The following is a 19411-nucleotide window of genomic DNA, read 5'->3' on the forward strand; positions in this document are numbered from 1 at the left end:
AATATATGGTCTGAAGCTCAACATAAAAAAACCGAAGATCATGGCCACTGGGCCCATCGCCTCCTGACAAATAGAAGGGGAAGAAATGGAGGCAGTGAGAGATTTTACTTTCTTGGGCTCCAGGATCACTGCAGATGGTGACAGCAGCCATGAAATTAAAAGACGCCTGCTTCTTGGGAGAAAAGCAATGACAAACCTAGACAGCATCTTAAAAAGCAGAGACATCACCTTGCCAACAAAGGTCTGTATAGTAAAAGCTATGGTTTTCGCAGTAGTGATGCATGGAAGTGAGAGCTGGACCATAAAGAAGGCTGATTGCCGAAGAATTGACGCTTTTGAATTATGGTGCTAGAGAAGACTCTTGAGAGTCCCGTGGACTGCAAGAAGATCAAACCTATCCATTCTTCAGGAAATCAGCCCTGAGTGCTCACTGGAAGGACAGATCGTGAAGCTGAGGCTCCAATACTTTGGCCACCTCATGAGAAGAGAAGACTTCCTGGAAAGGACCCTGATGTTGGGAAAGATGGAGGGCACAAGGAGAAGGGGATGACAGAGGACTAGATGGTTAGACAGTGTTCTCGAAGCTACCAGCATGAGTTTGACCAAACTGTGGGAAGCAGTGGAGGACAGGAGTGTCTGCCGTGCTCTGGTCCATGGGGTCATGAAAAGTCAGACACGACTAAACGACTAAACAACAACAATGTGTGGCAAGTAGATTTCTTGGATAAAGTTTTGCACAAACTAAAGATTGAAAGAGTCAGTGGATTAAATCACACCTCAAAATTGCCAGATAAATGACCCTCTCTCTCAGCTGTCTAAATGTTGCTAAATAGCATATGATTCCATGCAGGTTTCTAGAGTAAAGCTATGATTATATACATCCCAGTTAACAACTGTGGCCCCATGTTTAAGCACCAGAATGAAACTTCTGGGATAGAAAAGGAAAAAGAAGCTGTGATATTTAAAAGAAAATGAGAGAAAAACACTAATCACTACTGGTACCACTAACAAGCTGCTACAACACAAAATGGATGAGTTTAGGAGGGGGGGACCAGTAGTTTTATTATCTATCTCTGCATAGATAACTTCATAATCTTGATCCAAGGCATGCAGAACTCCCGGAGTCTTCTCCTAGTCAAGGTACTTGGGATGTGCATTTGTAGAGCGCCAGCTACTCAGGCAAGGCTTTTCACAATGCAGCTACAAGTATGCTCAAAGCCTGGGGAAGTAAGGGCAGGAAAGAGGCAACACTAAGGTCCTGCACAGATGACAAATCTGTGTGTGATCAATGTGGAGTGACAGATGATCAGTGCAGGCCAAGGCATTTTGCTGCCTGCCTGAAACAGAGCCCAAACAGCTCCCACATTCTTGCTAGAACCAACACTGTAAAATGTATTCCTGCATCATATACACACCAACTCCTGACCATATATCCTGATTGCAATTAAGGGAGCCTTGGCCAACTCAGTCTCACAATAACAGTTATAAATGAAAGTATCTGCTTTGCCACTTCAAACCATGCCACCTATCCTATGGTGATCCTTTTCCAATGATGCTACAAAGTTACTCCAACCAACCAAGTCGTTCTAGCTACTTGCAGCCTCTCCTGATTGACTTATAATTGGTATAAAAGCAGTCACCAGACTTTTTCTACTCCTGAAGAAGGGCAACCAAAAACTTGCATTTACTTTTTGTGTTTTAATATTAGGATTAGATCAATAGCACCCAAATTGTTGCTGTTCTCTGTGCAAAGAAATTGCATAGCATTTTATTGATTCCAGGGAGGGGGAGGGAGGAAGTGATGGCTGCAAGAAAAGCAGACTGCGTCCTTACTGCAGTGATAAATATAAATCAGTTGAAATACTCAGCCACCTAGCTGTCCATTAAGACAGCAGAAAACGAGAAAATTCTTCCTTTAATTAAAATGTCCAGAGAACATAAGAAAATAGTAAGCATTACTCATGGTAGAACTTCAGGATTGACTCATCCAATCAATGCAAGAGCAGCATATAAGAAGAATCTCAAAAGTTTTAAAGGACAAATAAAATTTACCCGGAGTCTTGAATTTCAGGGCATCTCTTGGCCATATTATATTTCATTTCCAGTCATATTGCATTTCCCTTTTGTGCATCCACAATCTTGCTACAAGTAGCCATGTATCTTATATCTAGATTTATTACCTTTCTGCATTTACTCCATTAATTCATCATTTTTTAAAAAAAAAAAGTTCATTTTACTACTTGTGCAGAGTCTGATATTTAGTAGATGTTTCTGCATCTCAGTGACACTAGAAATACATGAACAACTTTTCTCAATAAATTTGTCATAGGAGGTTTTTCTTTTAAAAACGAATCAATACCAGGGCAGTTCAGACTTCTAAGCCCCCATTTGCCTTATGGTGAGAAAAAATAATATTCAGGCAACTGAAAGCCTTTTTTCCACAAAGGCACAAAGGTAGATACAGACAACTTAACAGGTTAAAGGAGGCTACTAAAAATATTTGTAGACTTTACCTACTGTTACAGTGTGCTCCAATTTTGGCAGATACATAAGCATTAGCCTGACTTGTAGGAGGTGGATGGTCTAAGCCAGGAGTAGCAAATGTGGCGTCCTAAGGATGTGCTGGACTACAGATTTCATATTTATTGCCCAGCCTCCATGTTGGCTAGCGTGGATGCAACCACAGTCCACAACATCCCAAGGGTCCACGTTGACTACCCCTCTTATAAGCAGTAGTCCATTATTGCCACCTGATTGCTCAGCTGTGCCCACAGAATTCAAGCAGGGTCAAAAACATTCTCCATCTCAAGCCTCCTCTCTAGAATTACAGCTATAGGGAAGCCAACAGGAAGCCTTTGGAGAGATGTTAGCAGGTACTGAATGATGTCCTCAATGGAAAACCATTTCACACTGAGTGTCCCTTTAAATCTACTTCTGGAGGTGGTGAATGAGAAGCTTTTTATTTATTTACTTAAGTCTCGAGCTGAACTTCCAAGCAGAAGTTTCCTTGGTCCCAAACTGTGCTTGCAATTTTGAAAAGGTAAGTAAATTGGCTAGTGCTTTGCGCTGAGCTAATATATAAGCCTTAGTTAATACAAGGCAGCCTCTCTGCCATATACAAATGCAGGCCGAAATTGGGCAATTTAGCAAGGCCAGATGTCCAGGCTATTTTATTACCTGCTCATCTCCACTTTCCCCCCCAGAGAATTCAGCCAATATTACTCAGCACAAGCACTGCTTGCAGGCACTCCAGGGAGGGCTGGCTAATTAAATGAGGGGGATCCGAAACACAGCTACACCTATCAATTGTATTATTATATTCATTAAAAACAAAGCTTGGGATAGAAATGCCATATTTTATGCGAATTCTTGATTCTTCCCCCCCCCCCCCCACTTGCAGACTGAATATGTAATTTACAAGAAAGGGGACTTGAAGCCTTAAGTGCTTATGGGCTTTATTCAGCTTGCTGTATTGATGGTCCCATTAAGATGATTCCATTTTAGACCCTCAAACGCATTAAAGCCATGACTTACTCACATCCATTTGGCTAATGATACCCTACTCCTCTGAAAGTAAATGACAGCTATTTACAGTAAATTATTCAATTAGATAGGGAGAGAAGTGCTGTGTTCATTTTATATTGTTTGACGTGGCAAAAATAGAAGTGTGCAAGCATGTAGGTGGGGCGTTTTAATCTTACAGAATCAATTGTTTAATCTACAGCCGGAGAGTAAATAAAGATACTTCCACGTGTGGCTGTCAGCATCCAATTACCATAGCAAATATTGCGTTCGATGCTGAAGTGTTAGAGGGTCCGTTTGTTTGTCCTTTAATTCTAACCACACAACCCCGCAACATGGCGAACAAAATAAAAGAGGTTTTCGTAGCTTTCGCCAGCTATTACTTAATTAAAAACACATTTTCAAATCCTGTAGCGCATGTCACATGAAAAGGCCAGGGCACGTTGGAGAAAACGGTAGAAGTTTTATTTGGCTCGTGAACCAGAGATCAGAGAAAGTTATTCCAAAGCCATTAGATCAAGGTAGGAAAGTCATGGAGGAAGGGGTTAGAATCAAATTACAAGAATGATTCTTTAAACTGTGGCCTGCTGATGACCACAGGTCATGGGCTTGCTTTCAGAAAGTCTGCAAGAGCACAAATCAAGATAACGGGGAAATGCTGAAGCAACAGCTCTCCTTAGTAGGTAATATGATATTGGGTGAAATTAAAGCTTCAGAAGTCAGCCCACAAAGCAAATCTATGGTGACATTATAAATACCAAGGCCACCATTAGCCATATGCTCGTATGCATCAGTAATCAAGTTAAAGGTGAGGTACCAATGACTTTCTGATGAAATTACAACCATCCTCGCTACCATGGGTGTTGAGGCTCTCTGCACTAACATTCTCCACAAAGGTGGATCTCAAGCCATCAGGGATATCATGAGCCTAACAGCGCATCTAGTCACAAATTTTTGTCACTTTGTACTTAACCACAAGTCATTAGGAGTTTCAATGTTACCAGTTGAGAACTCAGTTGGGACAAAGGATGTTTATGATGCTATGTGCATTAATTGGCTCACCAGTGCCAGAATATCTGTATTATCATGAGCAACTGAAATGCTGCTGTCAATAATGCAGTTATTAACTATCTGTACTTGCAGTATTTCATATCCCCCTCACCTCACTGCTTACAACCGACCCAAAGAAACCGTGTGTGTGTGTGTGTGTGTGTGTGTGTGTGTGTGTGTGTGTTATTTGTGAGTCAGGATAAAACTTCATGCATGCAAAAGCGTAAACTCTAGTCCATGAAAGCTTATGCCATAATAAATTTCTTAGTCTTCAAGGTGACACAAACTCTTCATATGTTTTGGTGAAACATAATAACACAGCCAAACCTCTGTAAAATGATACTATTGTCACACTTGGGCCTCTCTTGATTGGTTTTACACTGGTTTAACCAGCATGCATTTCCCTAGGCAATCCTAGGAAGTGTAAATTTTACAAAGGCATTGACAATTTTTAGAGCTCACACCACCTTCTCAGAACTCCCAGCTAATGTTGCCTGGACAGAAGGAAATACTTCTAAACCAATTCACGTCTACACTGTATGTTGTAAGCAGCTGTACCTGGTGCTGATGCTAAGGAAGGCACAGTTATAGCCTAGGAAATCCTTGTTTCTGCTATCTGGAATATGCTTCATTTAGTAGACATATGACTAAATATTGTGAAGACATATCTTTTTGTCACAGCTTTCACTGTTATTTGTTACTTGTTATTTCTGATATTCCATTTTTACCTGTTCTCTCTCTCTCTCTCTCTCTCTCTATATATATATATATAATGATAATTTGGTGGGGGGTTGTTTTTATACCACTTACAGACATTTAAATACTAAATGGTTTAGAAATGTTTTTAAATAAATAAATATCTCCATGTATTCAGCCTTGGGACACTTTCTCAATGGGTTGGCTCATTTCAATGCTCCACTGCTTTCAGCTATATATATATTTGCTAAGAATCTAGCCCTTTTTCAAAGAAGTTTAAGAAGTAAACTTTCTTGTTTCAAGAGTTATTTGACTAGACCTTTGTGGAATGGACTGTTTTCTTTCAGTCTCTTTAAAATAGATTTTCCCCTCAGCTTTTCTCTTCGTACAATATCTTCCTTGTTCTCTTTACCGTCATCAGATTAACCATATCCAATATCTGCTGACCTTTCTTTAGCTTAGTAGGAAGTGGCTCACTGTTAGCTTTCTGATATTTGATGATCTTCTAAAACTCCCTTCAGCTTACATTTTACATCAAGCTACCTGCCAGCAAAAATTGCATTGGCTCTGGACCAAATTAGAAAACCACTCTACATCTAGTACCATTTTCACATCAATGAATGTGTTTGGAGTGCTATAGAGGAAACGCTAACTGGGATGGGTGGAATGACTAAATGAAATTCAGACCGGTACTCACTCTCATATTTCATTAATTTAAAACGCAGCAAACAATTGGCATCTTGTATTTAAATCATGACATTAAAATAAGAGCTACTGAGGACAACATAAGATCTACACCATAGGCTTAGAGCTCAGCCAGTGCACATTTAAGTTATGTTGCTTTCCTCAAAGAATCCTGGGAACTGTAGTTCATTAAGGGTGCTGGGAATTGCAGTTTTGTGGGGAGAATACTAATTCCTAAGATTCATTGAAGGAAGTGAGTTTGATGTGCTTCAAATGTATGGCGGGGACTGGCATATAATATTTGCTTCTGCTGAAATAAAATCCTAGGGTTGGCTTTGTACATTACACACAACATGTACAAAAGAGCCTTGGCCAAACTAGGGGTGGCTAGATAAAAAGCAGGACCAAGCTTTGATAGTTCTGTAGGGATTTCTGCAGATATAATCTGTCATGCAAGCTACACCTGCTGAAATTCCCTCTTCTACACACCCATTAAAAGTGCAGACATTCTGAGTTTGTGGAACATATACTCGCTTTGTCATTCCAAAGAACACAGATGTGGCTCTGTGAAAAGGGATTAAGAGTCTGCCTTAAGCTTTGACTTTATTGAGAGTGAATCTGTTATTGTCCCTTTAAGAGAAGTCAAAGGGAACTCTGAGGAAAGGAGAGGAACACAGGTTCCAGGATATGTTCAGAAAGCGTCTGGCAGATTGTGGGGCCTTTTCTGAGTTTGATAATGTTTTTAACATTAAAAGTTCAATTTTCTCCGTCTCTCTGCTCTGGTGTGTAGCGCAAACATGTACATGTTGCAGGTTTATTGGACTCTGTAAAATCCTCTGCATGCATCCATAAAAATGTAAAGTCTATAAAGCCTTAAGAAGAGTGCTTTTTCCTCAGCTAATTTAAGATCCTTCCAAGGCTAATACTTCCATTATACCTATGTTTGGCAGTTTCCACTTCTCCATGGTGAGATTAGTTTCTTCGTAATAGCTTATCAACTTCTGCATTACACAGTTTGAAAGTATAAACAGAAATAGAGAGATATTTTAAATAACATACTCAAAAAATGTAGAAGATGGGGGGGGGGAATCCTAAACAAACACTTAAGTGGCATTAAACACACTGGGACTTACATCTGAGTAAGCCTGCAGAGGATTTGCATTGTCACTTTCTATATCACCTTTTAAAATGTTTGAAAAGCTCTATTCCTGTTCCTGATTTCTCAGAAATTGCATTGTTCCAATATCACTCTCTTCCGAGATTATCCCTGGTAGCAAGATAAAGGAATTTTCCAGCCTCATGGGATATCAATGGCATGAGGTTTCTTCCACGTATTGAAACGGTCTGAATCTGGTATAAGAGAGTAGACTTTACCTGTTACAATCACGGAGATGCTTAGTAAGAAGAGAAACAAAGTCATTTATTAGAGGAAGTACATAACTTAGATAGACAAGTTTCAAGTTCTAAGCTAAACGAACTAAACTGGAGATAGCAAAGGTGGTCATGCTTGTGCTTGTGAAGCAAGCACAGAGAGCAGAGGTACAGAGGTAGTCTAGGGATCCGGTGATCCCTTACTCTATCTGTTCTAACCCCATGCAAACCCCTTTCTGCAAGCTGAGTTGCACCTAAGCTTCCAAACCCACAGTGTTTCTTTTATTTAAAAAAATACATTTTTTTGCTGCAAGCAAGATGTGATGTATAAAAATATACCTCCCTCTCTTTTTTGTTACTGCATTCAAAATATTTCCAAGTAGTCAGGGTGTGTGGTCTTCCCTTATTACGTTCCCTGTTACATAACATTACTTAGAATGGGTCTCATCCTTGGACATTTCCACTTGGACCTTGGACATGTCCATCCTTGGACATTTCCTCTGTCCTGAATTAGTCAGGACTCTGCCACAGATAACATCACATTACTACTCTCTTACAGAAAGCTTCACACCATGCAGCACAGGGAGAAAAATATAGGTTTATAATTTCTAAACAGACTTCACTCATTGGAGCTTTAGGAGTCAAACTAATAAGTACATTAGCTATGTTTCTGTGCCTTCAAGTGCAGTGGCTTTTTTAAAAAAAAACAAAAACCATAAATTGCCAAGAAGGGGGAATGCTATCTTGGTTGACATTCACACACACCACTGCCCCTACAATTTTCATAGAGAAAAACTCCCTTTTGTTTCAGTGTTTCGTTCCAATCTAGATTGGGACGATCACCAGGGGGAAGTGTAAACACCCCTACTAAGACTAGAGTACCAATCAGGATTGGAGTCCGCACACTAGCAATTTGTGTGGATTTTTTTAAGACAAACACCAAAATCCTGCACTTAAAGGCAGTCAGTGTAACATCTAGTTCGGCCCCAAGTCTCTTTCCTGTTGTTGAATGTAGTTAAAGTTTAAGGTTTTGTTTTTCATGAGGCATTAATAAATTGTTCCTTTGCAGTGAATTAATGGAGGAAAAAATGGCAAGGTTCCTATTTCTACATAGTGAGAGGTCCCTGAGCCCATCGCACTGACTGTCTCTACTGAGGTCATCACTCTCATTTGCAAAATAGCTCATTTTTGCTGTTCTTGGTTGCCAAATAAAATGCAGACAAAATACCATCAATGTGGGGAAGAGAGACAAGAAGGAAGAGAATCTGGATACAGAATGGACCAAAATGTAAGTAGCTCTCCTCACTGAAAAGAACGTACTTCACAGAGACTTGCTGTCCTCTACACATGTACCTGAGCCACTTTCAGAAACTGGAGTAGTGCCTACAAAGTGTCAGCCACAGCTCCTTAGTAGGCAGCTGACAGCTAGTACAACTAGGCACATTTTGTTTTTTCATTTTACTCTTCTCTCAGAGTGCCTGACAAATATCCTTTCCTGATACATAAAACATAGAGCATGCATCAGTGTTTTTATATATGCTGGAAGCCACCCAGAGTGGCTGGGGCAGCCCAGTCAGATGGGCAGAGTACAAGTAAATTTTTGTTGTTGTTTGGTTGTGGTTGTTGTTGTTGTTGTTGTTTTACTCAAATACATCAACACTCAGCCTAGGAAGCTGCCAACAATTTCTACACACACTGAAAATTCTGGTCAGTAAGCATGAGGAAATGGCAAGGGTGTGTGTGTTTATTTAAAAAAAAATCAGTCAGAGAAGTTCTGATTAATAAGAGAGAGACTGAAATGAGGAAAGATGGAGGAAGAGACTCTATACTGTCCTGAAATTGCAAAGGTGCTGGGAAAAGTCTCCTTCCTCTTCCCCACATTCTTTGCTTACTTAGTTACTTCCTGGTTTGAAGCAAGCCATAGCTTGCCAATCATTGCGTCTCAACCAACAAGTTATGGTTTGCACTTGACCTCTAGGATCAAACCCTAGTTTGCAATCTTAGTTTGAGGTTAAGCACCAAACATCATCTAGTGGTTGGGATGCAATAACGAACTATAGTTTACCTGCCTCCAAATCAGGTGGGGAGGGTGGGAATCACTAATTCTCAATACACAAGAGAAAGGAGTGTATAAACATGAGTTTTATTCCAGGCATGTTTACACAGTGGCAAACCATAGTTTGGCACTACATCTGGACCAAGCCTGAGTGTTTTTGATCACTAGTTTCTTTAAAATAAAATACAAGAAGCAGTGTGTAAAAAGGTGTTTTTCAAAACCTTTTTAAGCCCATTAACTTATGAACATTTAAAAACCAGTAATGCAAAACATCAAGAGTTCCAAAAACTAATACTATACAAATTTTTCTGAAAGTTAGTTACTTTGTTTTTAACATATACAGTAATTTAACTCTCACTATGTACATTCTACAATCTGAGCTATTCCGACATTTCAGCCAACTCCCTAGAAAGCATCTGCTTCTTCTCTTCCTTTCACTGGAACATACATCCTCAGTCTTGTGTACATCCATGAATTCAAGTACAATTGTTGGTATCAGTGACTATTTAGCCAAACAATTACTGTATTACAAAGCAGGGAAGGAAGTTATGAAGGCTTTCATATGGTTACCATTTCCAAGGAAACCACTTCCTTGTACAAAATTGCTCCATGTACTTGTCTAATTTTGCACGGGGCATAGGAAACTGTTAATGGGCAGAAAGGGAATTCACTCAGACCAGGAGCAAAGCTTCCATATTTATTTATTTATTTATTTATTTATTTGTTTGTTTGTTTATTTATTTATTTATTTATTTATTTTACATTTTTATTGACATGTTAGATGCTAGTCCTAAAACCGGGTTTCAAATATATTCCAATGTTTTTTAACATCTGCATGGCAAAAACATTTAGAAAGTGAAGCTTCTGGGAAAAGCTTCACCTGATATAATGCTATTAAGGTTACAGAGTCCCACATCATACCACTGGAAGATACAAGCTAAGGGGTATATTATAAAGATCAATTAGACAGCTTCCTTTTGCATGTCTAGCTGGCCAGTAAATAGAGGAGCATATAGCCAATTGCTAAGAGAATATTACTGGAAAGAGCTGTGCATGTAAGCATCTTTGGCACATGGTTTTAAGTGCCACAACAGCAACAGGACCACAGCTGTCGTAAAAAGGGCTTCACAGCCAAAGAACATAATTATGCTGATCAATTTATTCAGAATGATTAAGGTTCTTATTAATGCAATTTTTCATGACGGGAGGTTCACTTGCCATAATGGACTGAGCAAGACTGTTCCAGACCTTAAGAAACCATTAAAGTAGGAACATCTTGTCTGCTCAAGAAATCACAAAAGCAAGTGTCCATGTGTGGGTAGGTTTCAACAGCAGTTACATTTTCTGTTGAAGTGTGGACATTTCGATGTGAGAGAAAATTTGAAACTAGGCATAAGTTCCCAAGGAAAGGAACTGAGTTTACATTACACTTGAGAGACAGTCATGAAAACAAGGACTCTGTAAAGAAGAGTTAACAAAGAGACAATGATGAAATGGAATGTGATCATCTCACAGCAATATTGGGCCATGATAATCAGTCAGTAGGTTTCACTCATTCGTGTTGGGGTAAAGGATGTCCCAAACCAGGTCAGATTTATTAATATAGGAGCTCAGCAAAGAAGTCAATTTCTAGAGACATTTCACATATTGAGAGGTGACGCCTTAGTCATCTGGTCCACATGTCACATTCAACCAAAACAAAGGAGAATAAAACCCAACCTCCGGAATGCAGTACAAGCAATCAGTTGCAACACAAGCAAATCAAGCAGAAATGGTGTGAGCCACTGCTGTATTATGAAACAATACTATGGCACTTTAAGACAAGGACTGAATTCAGACTGTATGTCCATATACATAAGGTATCAGTAAATACATGTGACAAACAATGGTCTATACCATTCCCCACTGAAGTTTCCCACAAAGTACAAGAGATAGGAAGGAATTCAACACCACACTCAGATGACTGTTCGGTCACGTCAAGCAGTTTTACTTGCCAGATGGAACAATTCCCCTCTCCTCCCACCCCACCCCCTCAACTGTTCCAGGAGTTCTCCTGGCACCCACCCCCCAGGTAATTTCAAGGGATGTAGGAGGGTTGAGAGTGGGCAAATACCATTGTACAAGCAAAAGTCCTTGTGCAGAACTTCCATTCATTAGCTGAATTCTGTCCTTGTTTTATTAAGTTTTGTCTTTTTTTAAAAACGCAAAGAGTATCAAGTTGCGGCTGATAATTATCAATACTGCAGCAGAAAAATTGGGAAAACTTAACTCTTTAATTCCCTGCTGAGATCCTGGGGGAAAATCACTTCTTGGGAGGTGCATTTTCTATTGGAAGGAAATTCCTCATTGGCACCAACGGAGGATTTCCCTCAAAGTGCCAGCATTCAGTATCTCAGCAGCAGAAAAAATGTTTAACTCCCTTACACCACCTCCATACTCTACTTGCTGCAATTCCAATAGCACATTTTATATCCTATCTAGTTTGGTCCCAAGCTCCATCTTTGGTCAGAACTGTTATGTCCCATGTGCCAAAAGCTTACACCCAGAACCTTTGCTTCTAGCCTCCCTTTCTGTCATTACAGCTTTATTGTGGGCTGCCTCAAACATGAGCCTGGATAGCTCAGTTAGACCATGGTGCTGATAACACTCAAGGTTGCAGGTTCAATCCCTGTATGGACCAGCTGCATATTCCTGCATTGCAGGGGGTTGGACTAGATGATCCTCAGGGTCCCTTCCAACTCTTCAGTTCTATGATTCTATGATTCTATGACTATTTCCAAACACAACTAGTATTTCAGTGCAGTAGAATCTACGCTAGGATAATCATGGGACAATTGCAAATCACAGACATGCTTCCTCACTCCCCACTACACTGAAGTACTGTTCACTTTTCCTAAAACTTCATTCTGTCCATTTCCATATTGCATTAGGAGGGGGGTGATTCATGACTACAATAAAAAGGGCAGATACCATATCATTTGCTAAACCTCTCCAGAGTGCTCTGTGGATCTATATGGGCATTTACGCCTTCCCAGCATCCCAAAGGCAAGCATATGTCAGTCTTGTGTTACAAAGTTACACAGCAGATTTTAACATTTCGTCCTCACAGGTCACGCGAATAACAAAGGCCTTCTGAAATATTCATTTTGTATGGTGCCTGGCATGTAGATCCCTTCTTCAATAATGTATGCCGTGAGAAAAGTTTACAAAAGGAATAAAGAGTGGAGGAATAAATTAGACGAATATGACTGGCAACTGCTGACAGGATAGAAAAGCACAGCCACACACTTTTCCTGGCACAATTATACATCCTTTATTATGGTCTGCGGTTTGTCACAACACTCTATTTGAGTACCTATTGTTTCAAAGAAAGAGAACTGGTCGGGGGGGGGGTGTTCAACGCTAATTGCACTTTCCTTCAGCACTTGAAGTATGAAGACTGAGTTTTACAGCCAAGTTTAAAACTTGTATCTTCTGCCTCTCCAATTGACCTTAAACTTAGAAATGCTTTTCAAAATAATACTAGCTACAGCAGCAGCATAACATATATGCATTGCATTTCATATTTTCTGCACAAAAAACACTTAAGCCAAAGTACCTTCATAAAGGAAATGCACATGGGGTAACATACAATGGCAACGCTAACATTAAAAAGTAGAGAGCCACACAATGTGGAGAAACAGAGCAAAGAAAAAATCAATCCCCACACACATTGACAAATCTCAAGAGGAAGGGGATATGCAATGCCTATGGCATTCAAAATAATTGAGTGCATCTGACATGTCAGAAAAAATTTCCACCACCTCAACAGGATCAACCCACAGAGAAGAGGAAATGAGATCCTGGCAAGCAAATTGGAACTGCTTTTGGTATGTTGCTTTTTTTGCTGGGCTTCTGTTGTTTTCACATGACATATAAAAATACCCACATATTCCTTGGACTTCTCACTAGAAGGAAACAATTGACAGTGGAGGATTGCACAAGAGTCTATGTACGAAAGTGTCAGAGCTGTATGAAAAGGTGGGAGTGACACGACAATTAACAAACACTTGCTTGCACACTGCACTGCACAAGACATTGGGGAGAGAGGTGATTTTTCCCCCCAGTATACAAGCTGTTTGGCAAACAGGTCTCTTGATAGTTAGGCATAATAGAACTGAGCATGCAAAAAGATGCAATATGTAAAATATGTATTATATTTCTTTCTTCCTTGAGCTGTGGGAAGAGGTGGAAAGGAAAATGAAGTTAAACCTAACGGCATGCAAGGAATCTGTGCCAGTAGTATATCCTTTAGAGGAGGGGTCGGCAACTGTTTTGGGCCTGGGGACACATTTGCAAATGGGAGAGGCTAACATGGGCCCCATATGTGCATTGCAGCTCTTCCACCACCACTCCAGAATAGCTCCCACATTACAATTAGGCTTGAAAAAAGCTTACTATCAGCTAAAGTTGGCTCCAAGCCTAATTTCAGAAGCAGGTGGGGTGGGTTTAGGACCCCCATGAGCACTAGGGAAGGCCTCTTCGAGTGTGTGTGTGTGTGTGTGCCCACCAGCACTATACTGTTGATCCATTCTTTAGTGGAAGCAGGGGAGGAAAGTATGCATTTTTCTGTGCCAAGGTCACAGATTCCCCTGAGTGGATTTGTCATTTATATGTAATAAACTGCTATAGGAGTGAGAGTGGAACATAATAGCAGGTGCAAAGTTTATTGCAACTGGAATGGATGGTGGAAATATCCCATCTTCATATCTAGTCAGCTCAGTACAACGTGGACATGGGATAAAGCCAAGCTACTCATCATTGACCAACTCACCACAGGCTGCTGGAGTTTTGAATAGGCAGAAAGTCCTAGGAGAAGCTGGAATGTGTAGCTCCACCTACATTCCAGAGCGGGGATAGTAGGCAATTCACGTTAGAGATATTTAATGGAATCTTTGATATGGACCTTGTGTAGAAATAAATTCTCTCCATCTCAAGAATGTTTTACTACAGAACAGTCTTAAATACTACTTCCAATAAGATAAATGCTACAAAATAATAAAGTAACATTTCAAGCAAGCATATGCAATGGGTCCACTCCTTTATGTAGTTCAGTAAACATTCCTCTCTCTGGTCCCAAGATCCTAGGCTTGTTTATCACTGCAGAACTTGTATGCAACTGCTGCTGCTAGCCAGCTAACTCCAAAACACACACAGGCTTCTCAAGTTTCAGCTTCTTGCTGTGAGAGCTCTGCAGCTCCTGTTTCCAGAGATGAGTCAACAGGTAGCTTATCTCAGTGTAATGGGAAAACACCAGCCTTCTCTGACGCTTTTGCCAGAGTGGAACCTTTTTGCCTAAGGTAAATTTCCCATTACAATATTTTAAATACAGTGTATTCAAACACAACATTTTATGTACATATAGCTTTAACAGTGTAAACCCACTGCCACATAGATCACAGAAACACCACCAAAATTTCCCTGGCCCCACAAATCTTCTTTGTGAAATCACACTGTCAACATCCTCTCTTAACTGAGGAAAACAGGAGGCCTTTTAAATGGCACCCCTGCTCTGAATGTTGGCCTGTTTGTTTTTTTAAGTCAACTAGAACTAATTACACATTTCACATTAGGCTTCAGTGGCTTTAGGACAGTAGACAAAAACAAACAATTAGCAATGAATAATTTACTTGGAGCTTATCTTTGTTTGTGTATTCCTTCCTTTCAGGTGTTGAGTACCATGGCTCTCAGTTGAGGTTTGAAGAGTGGCTTAGATTGGGGCACTCATTTATATATGGCTATTGGTGGCACTGTGGTCTAAACCACAGAGCCTAGGGCAGGGGTAGGCAACCTAAGGCCCAGGGGCCAGATGCGGCCCAATCGCCTTCTCAATCTGGCCCGTGGACTGTCTGGGAAGCAGCGTGTTTTTACATGAATAGAATGTGTGCTTTTATTTAAAATGCATCTCAGGGTTATTTGTGGGGCATAGGAATTCATTCATTTCCCCCCCAAAATATAGTCCGGCCCACCACATGGTCTGAGGGACAGTGGACCGGCCCATGGCTGAAAAAGGTTGCTGACCCCTGGCCTAGGGCTTCCGATCAGAAGGTCGGCAGTTCGAATCCCCGCAACAGGGTGAGCTTGGTCCCTGCACCTGCCACCTAGCAGTTCAAAAGCATGTCAAAGTGCAAGTAGATAAACAGGTACCACTCCAGCAGGAAGATAAACGGTGTTTCTGTATGCTGCTCTGGTTCACCAGAAGCGGCTTAGTCATGCTGGCCACATGACCCGGAAGCTGTACGCCGGCTCCCTCAGCCAGTAAAGCGAGATCAGTGCCGCAAACCCAGAGCCGGCCACGACTGGACCTAATGGTCAGGGGTCCCTTTACCTTTATTGGTAAGCAAAGGCTCAGTTCTGAAGGCACAGGCCAGGATATAGTGCATCCTGTCAACTTGACCAAGCACTTCCACATCTGCACCAGAGCATTATGTTTGAAGTCATTTTTGGAACCACTGGTTCCTTATCCCACTGCAACTGCTCACTGAAAATTACTGAATCCTTTAATAACATAGGAAGCTGCATACAAAAGTATGCTGGCATGCCTCCATCATCTGTGCTGTGATTTTATTTTGGGTCTCTGTGTATTTCGCCATCCATTCTGGTTTTAAAAAACCAAACAAATCTCACATCATAGCTGGATATTTATTCTGAGAGCTGAACTAACTTGGGCACACAGAAATAACTCCAAAGCTCACATTTATACCTGCTATAGCTAAAATATCTCCTTTTTCTCAGTCTGACAGCTTACAATATGATATGGTTAATACTAGTTCTCAACACAATGGGAGGCTGAGAGCAAGGTATTGAGAGTGAGCAGCCAAATTGCAAAGGATGGATGTTGGGAATATGATAGAACTTCTAAGTGTATGTCTGCATGTGCAAATGAGCACACACAAAACCACCAATAACCGACCTATTGGTATACCATGAACACTAAAACATTATTGGGGGGGGGATTATTGAGGGGGGGAACTATTGTAGCATCCACATATGATGGAGAACATTATGCCACTGCTGAAGCATTGGATCCCAGCCTAAAAGCAATTTAAAAGCTTGGTTATGCCCAATAGGATGTTTGTCCTTTGAAAGGCATACACGCCATATAACAAACAACTTTTGAAATTCCCCTCTGTTTCAAAACCAACCAGCTGTGCGGCTTAAATTGGAGGGTTGTGGGGTTTACTGTTTGAAAAAAAATACACCTAATATAAAACTTCTGTGATTCTTTAAATCCAAGAGATAATAAGTTTCCGATTAACTAAAAACCTTTTCAACGCAAGCGCGTATTTACGTAACACGTTTGTGGAAAATGAGATGCTTCATCTTCCCAAGAGGACAAACTATTGAGAAGATATTCCTACTGAGAAGATACAGCACATTATCTAACACAGGATCAGGCAAGATCATTAGTTGCTCAAAGTCAACATCTCTCCACCCATTTGACATGCATCAAATGAGTATCTGGTCCCTTATTATGTAATGGCCAAGTTATCATAAATGTGCAAGCATAAGTAGAATCTGTATGACTTACTATATCAGTAACACAAGGTTAATTAAGAGACGCACATGCAGGCAGTAAAAATTGAATCTAATCTAAAAATAGCTGAGCTATTGACATGAAATCACTTTAAATCATCCATTTAAAAAGAGCCTGCTGTGCAAATGCAAAACATGCTTGTATCAGAAAACAGCCAGAAATGCCCCAGATCAAGGCCCAGACTGAACACATAGTTCAAGGAAGAAACCAGATGGATGAATCCAAGCAATTATTCTGCTTATTGAAAGTGGACATGGGATCAGCCAGGGTCAGTCAGGATCAAAAGCTGGAATATTAAGTTAGAGCAGAAGAACTCAGGGGTCAAGGATCAAAGATCTAGCGCAGAGCAGCTGAGAACACTATACCCAGATGGCATACATGAATTTGCGATACAGCATACTCAATCTGTTTAGTCCAATGCAACAATGCAACAGAATGATCAAAACTACCGTATTTTTCACTCTATAAGACACACCCGACCATAAGACGCACCTAGTTTTAGAGGAGGAGAACAAGAAAAAAAAATTCTCTCCCTCTCTGTGCAGTGCCCCTTCAGTGAAGCGGGAGGAGAAACGGAGCCCCTTCCATTTCTCCTCCCGCTTCGCTGAAGGGGCGCTGCGCAGAGAGGGAAAGCTACGCAGCACCTCTCCAGCGAAGCGAAGCCAGGAGAGCAAGAGGGATCAGTGCACACCGATCCCCCTTGCTCTTCTGGCTTCATCGAAAGCTGTGCAGCCTACATTCGCTCCATAAGACGCACACACATTTCCCCTTACTTTTTAGGAGGGGAAAAGTGCGTCTTATAGAGCAAAAAATAGGTAAAGAAAAAAATTATTCAACAAAGGCAATGGATACTGCCCCTAACATTGGACTCAAATAATGCATGGGTGGCTATAAAGGCCATTGAAAGTAGTTTTCTCTTTATGTGGACCTATGCCACTCAGATGTTTGATGCAACAAGTGGATTCCGAGGTTCTCTAAGATGATTTGGAGAAAGATCCTACAGACCTGCGGGTTTTGAGGAGCACGGGGGAACAAGACGTCCAGCAAAGGATTGAAGACTTAGAGTGAAACAAAGTTTGGGGTTGTTAATGTTGCTCTCCACCCATGGATGGGAAATGACGTTAAAAACTATATTGTTGGCATTCTGCTCTAGTGAAATTGTTTTGCACCTAAAAGAGCCTGTCTCTCGTTCTGCCAGCATTGCAGAGCATGCCACAAAGCATTTAGTACTTTTGATGGAAATGCCCTTGTGTGGTAAGCTCCTGGTAGGAAGTATTCTCAGAAATTAACACTATGTAACTAAACAAGCTGTTTTGCCTAATCCCACTCTGACTTTGCTAAATATCTGAAATGAACCCAACAGAAATCTTAAAAAGTAAGGAGTTCCTTAGTGTCCTGTGGAAGGCACCAAGGCTTGTAATCATGCATTTTGGGAAAAAATCTTTGAAGGGGCAATGATACAGACATGGCACAATAAACTCTGATTTCTTGCCATTTCTGAAAACACAACACATGAGGTTCAGCTAGCTAGCAGGCAAACCAAATAAGACCCATTCTATGGTGAGTGTATAGGTTTTGCTATGTATGTAAACCACAAAAACACAGGAGGAACAGCCCTGACAAAATATTTGAAACTTGTGAAACACTTGAAAGTCCCCTCCTCCCCTTTTCTCCCACTTGTGCATCTTTCATACTAAAGAAACCACTTAAATGAAGCAATTGTCTTAAAGGTACAGTGTACTAGTGTTCTGTCATTGTAATTTGAGTTATGTTGAGATTTATAGGCATGTCTACCATCCTCTGTTTTTAAAAAAATAAAATTTAGCTCCATATATTTGATTACACAGGCTCTAACCTCATTTGCCCATGTTGCAAACGCTGGTTTCAAAACACCAATATAAATGTAACCTGACCCAAGACTCAAAAATCTATTTTATCAATGCTTTTTAAGCCATCTATACTTACAAGAAATTCATTGCAAAATTTAAGTTGGAATCTTACTGCTAAAGTTAATGTATAGTCTCTACTTTGGCCTAAAAATCTTTCAGAATACCACAAAAAAACCTTTGACTCCAGTTACTGAGAATGGAAGAGATTTGTTGTTTGTCAAACTTATTCTTGACTTTAAGGCATATAGCCATGAGTGTTTGAGAATCTGGAACTAGCAGTAATGTTATTACCAACAGAATGGCTGAAAGACAAATTCTATGTCAGCTGTTGTGAGCCTGCATAAGGTTAAGCAAACTGATGACTCGGAGGGATTGAGAATGACAAGCTATTAGCAAAGCTGTACTTTATAATCAAGAGTGGAAGAGAAAATTACTTCTAAGCACACATCATACACATAGCAGGTTGGTGGGGAGGGCTTGTTGCTAAACCATATTTAACAAAAGAGGCAACATGGCTTCAAAATCAGCCTTCCCCCTCCTCCTAATTAAATGGACCAAGCCTACATC

General features: G+C 40.5%; 2 protein-coding genes across 3 annotated transcripts in view; both read right to left on the bottom strand.

Annotated features, from left to right (window-relative positions):
* The window catches only part of INSC (INSC spindle orientation adaptor protein), a 134525-nt gene that overhangs the window by 94718 nt on the left and 20396 nt on the right, over positions 1-19411 (bottom strand). The gene's annotated exons all lie outside the window — the stretch shown is intronic.
* The window catches only part of RIC3 (RIC3 acetylcholine receptor chaperone), a 513554-nt gene continuing 506209 nt past the window's right edge, over positions 12067-19411 (bottom strand). Inside the window, exon 7 of the transcript XR_014504294.1 lies at positions 12067-12117. The gene's annotated coding sequence lies outside the window, so the exon portion shown is untranslated. The remainder of the gene's footprint in view (positions 12118-19411) is intronic.

The sequence above is a fragment of the Podarcis tiliguerta genome (assembly GCF_965153285.1).
Source record: "Podarcis tiliguerta genome assembly, chromosome: 1".
Lineage (NCBI taxonomy): Eukaryota > Metazoa > Chordata > Lepidosauria > Squamata > Lacertidae > Podarcis > Podarcis tiliguerta.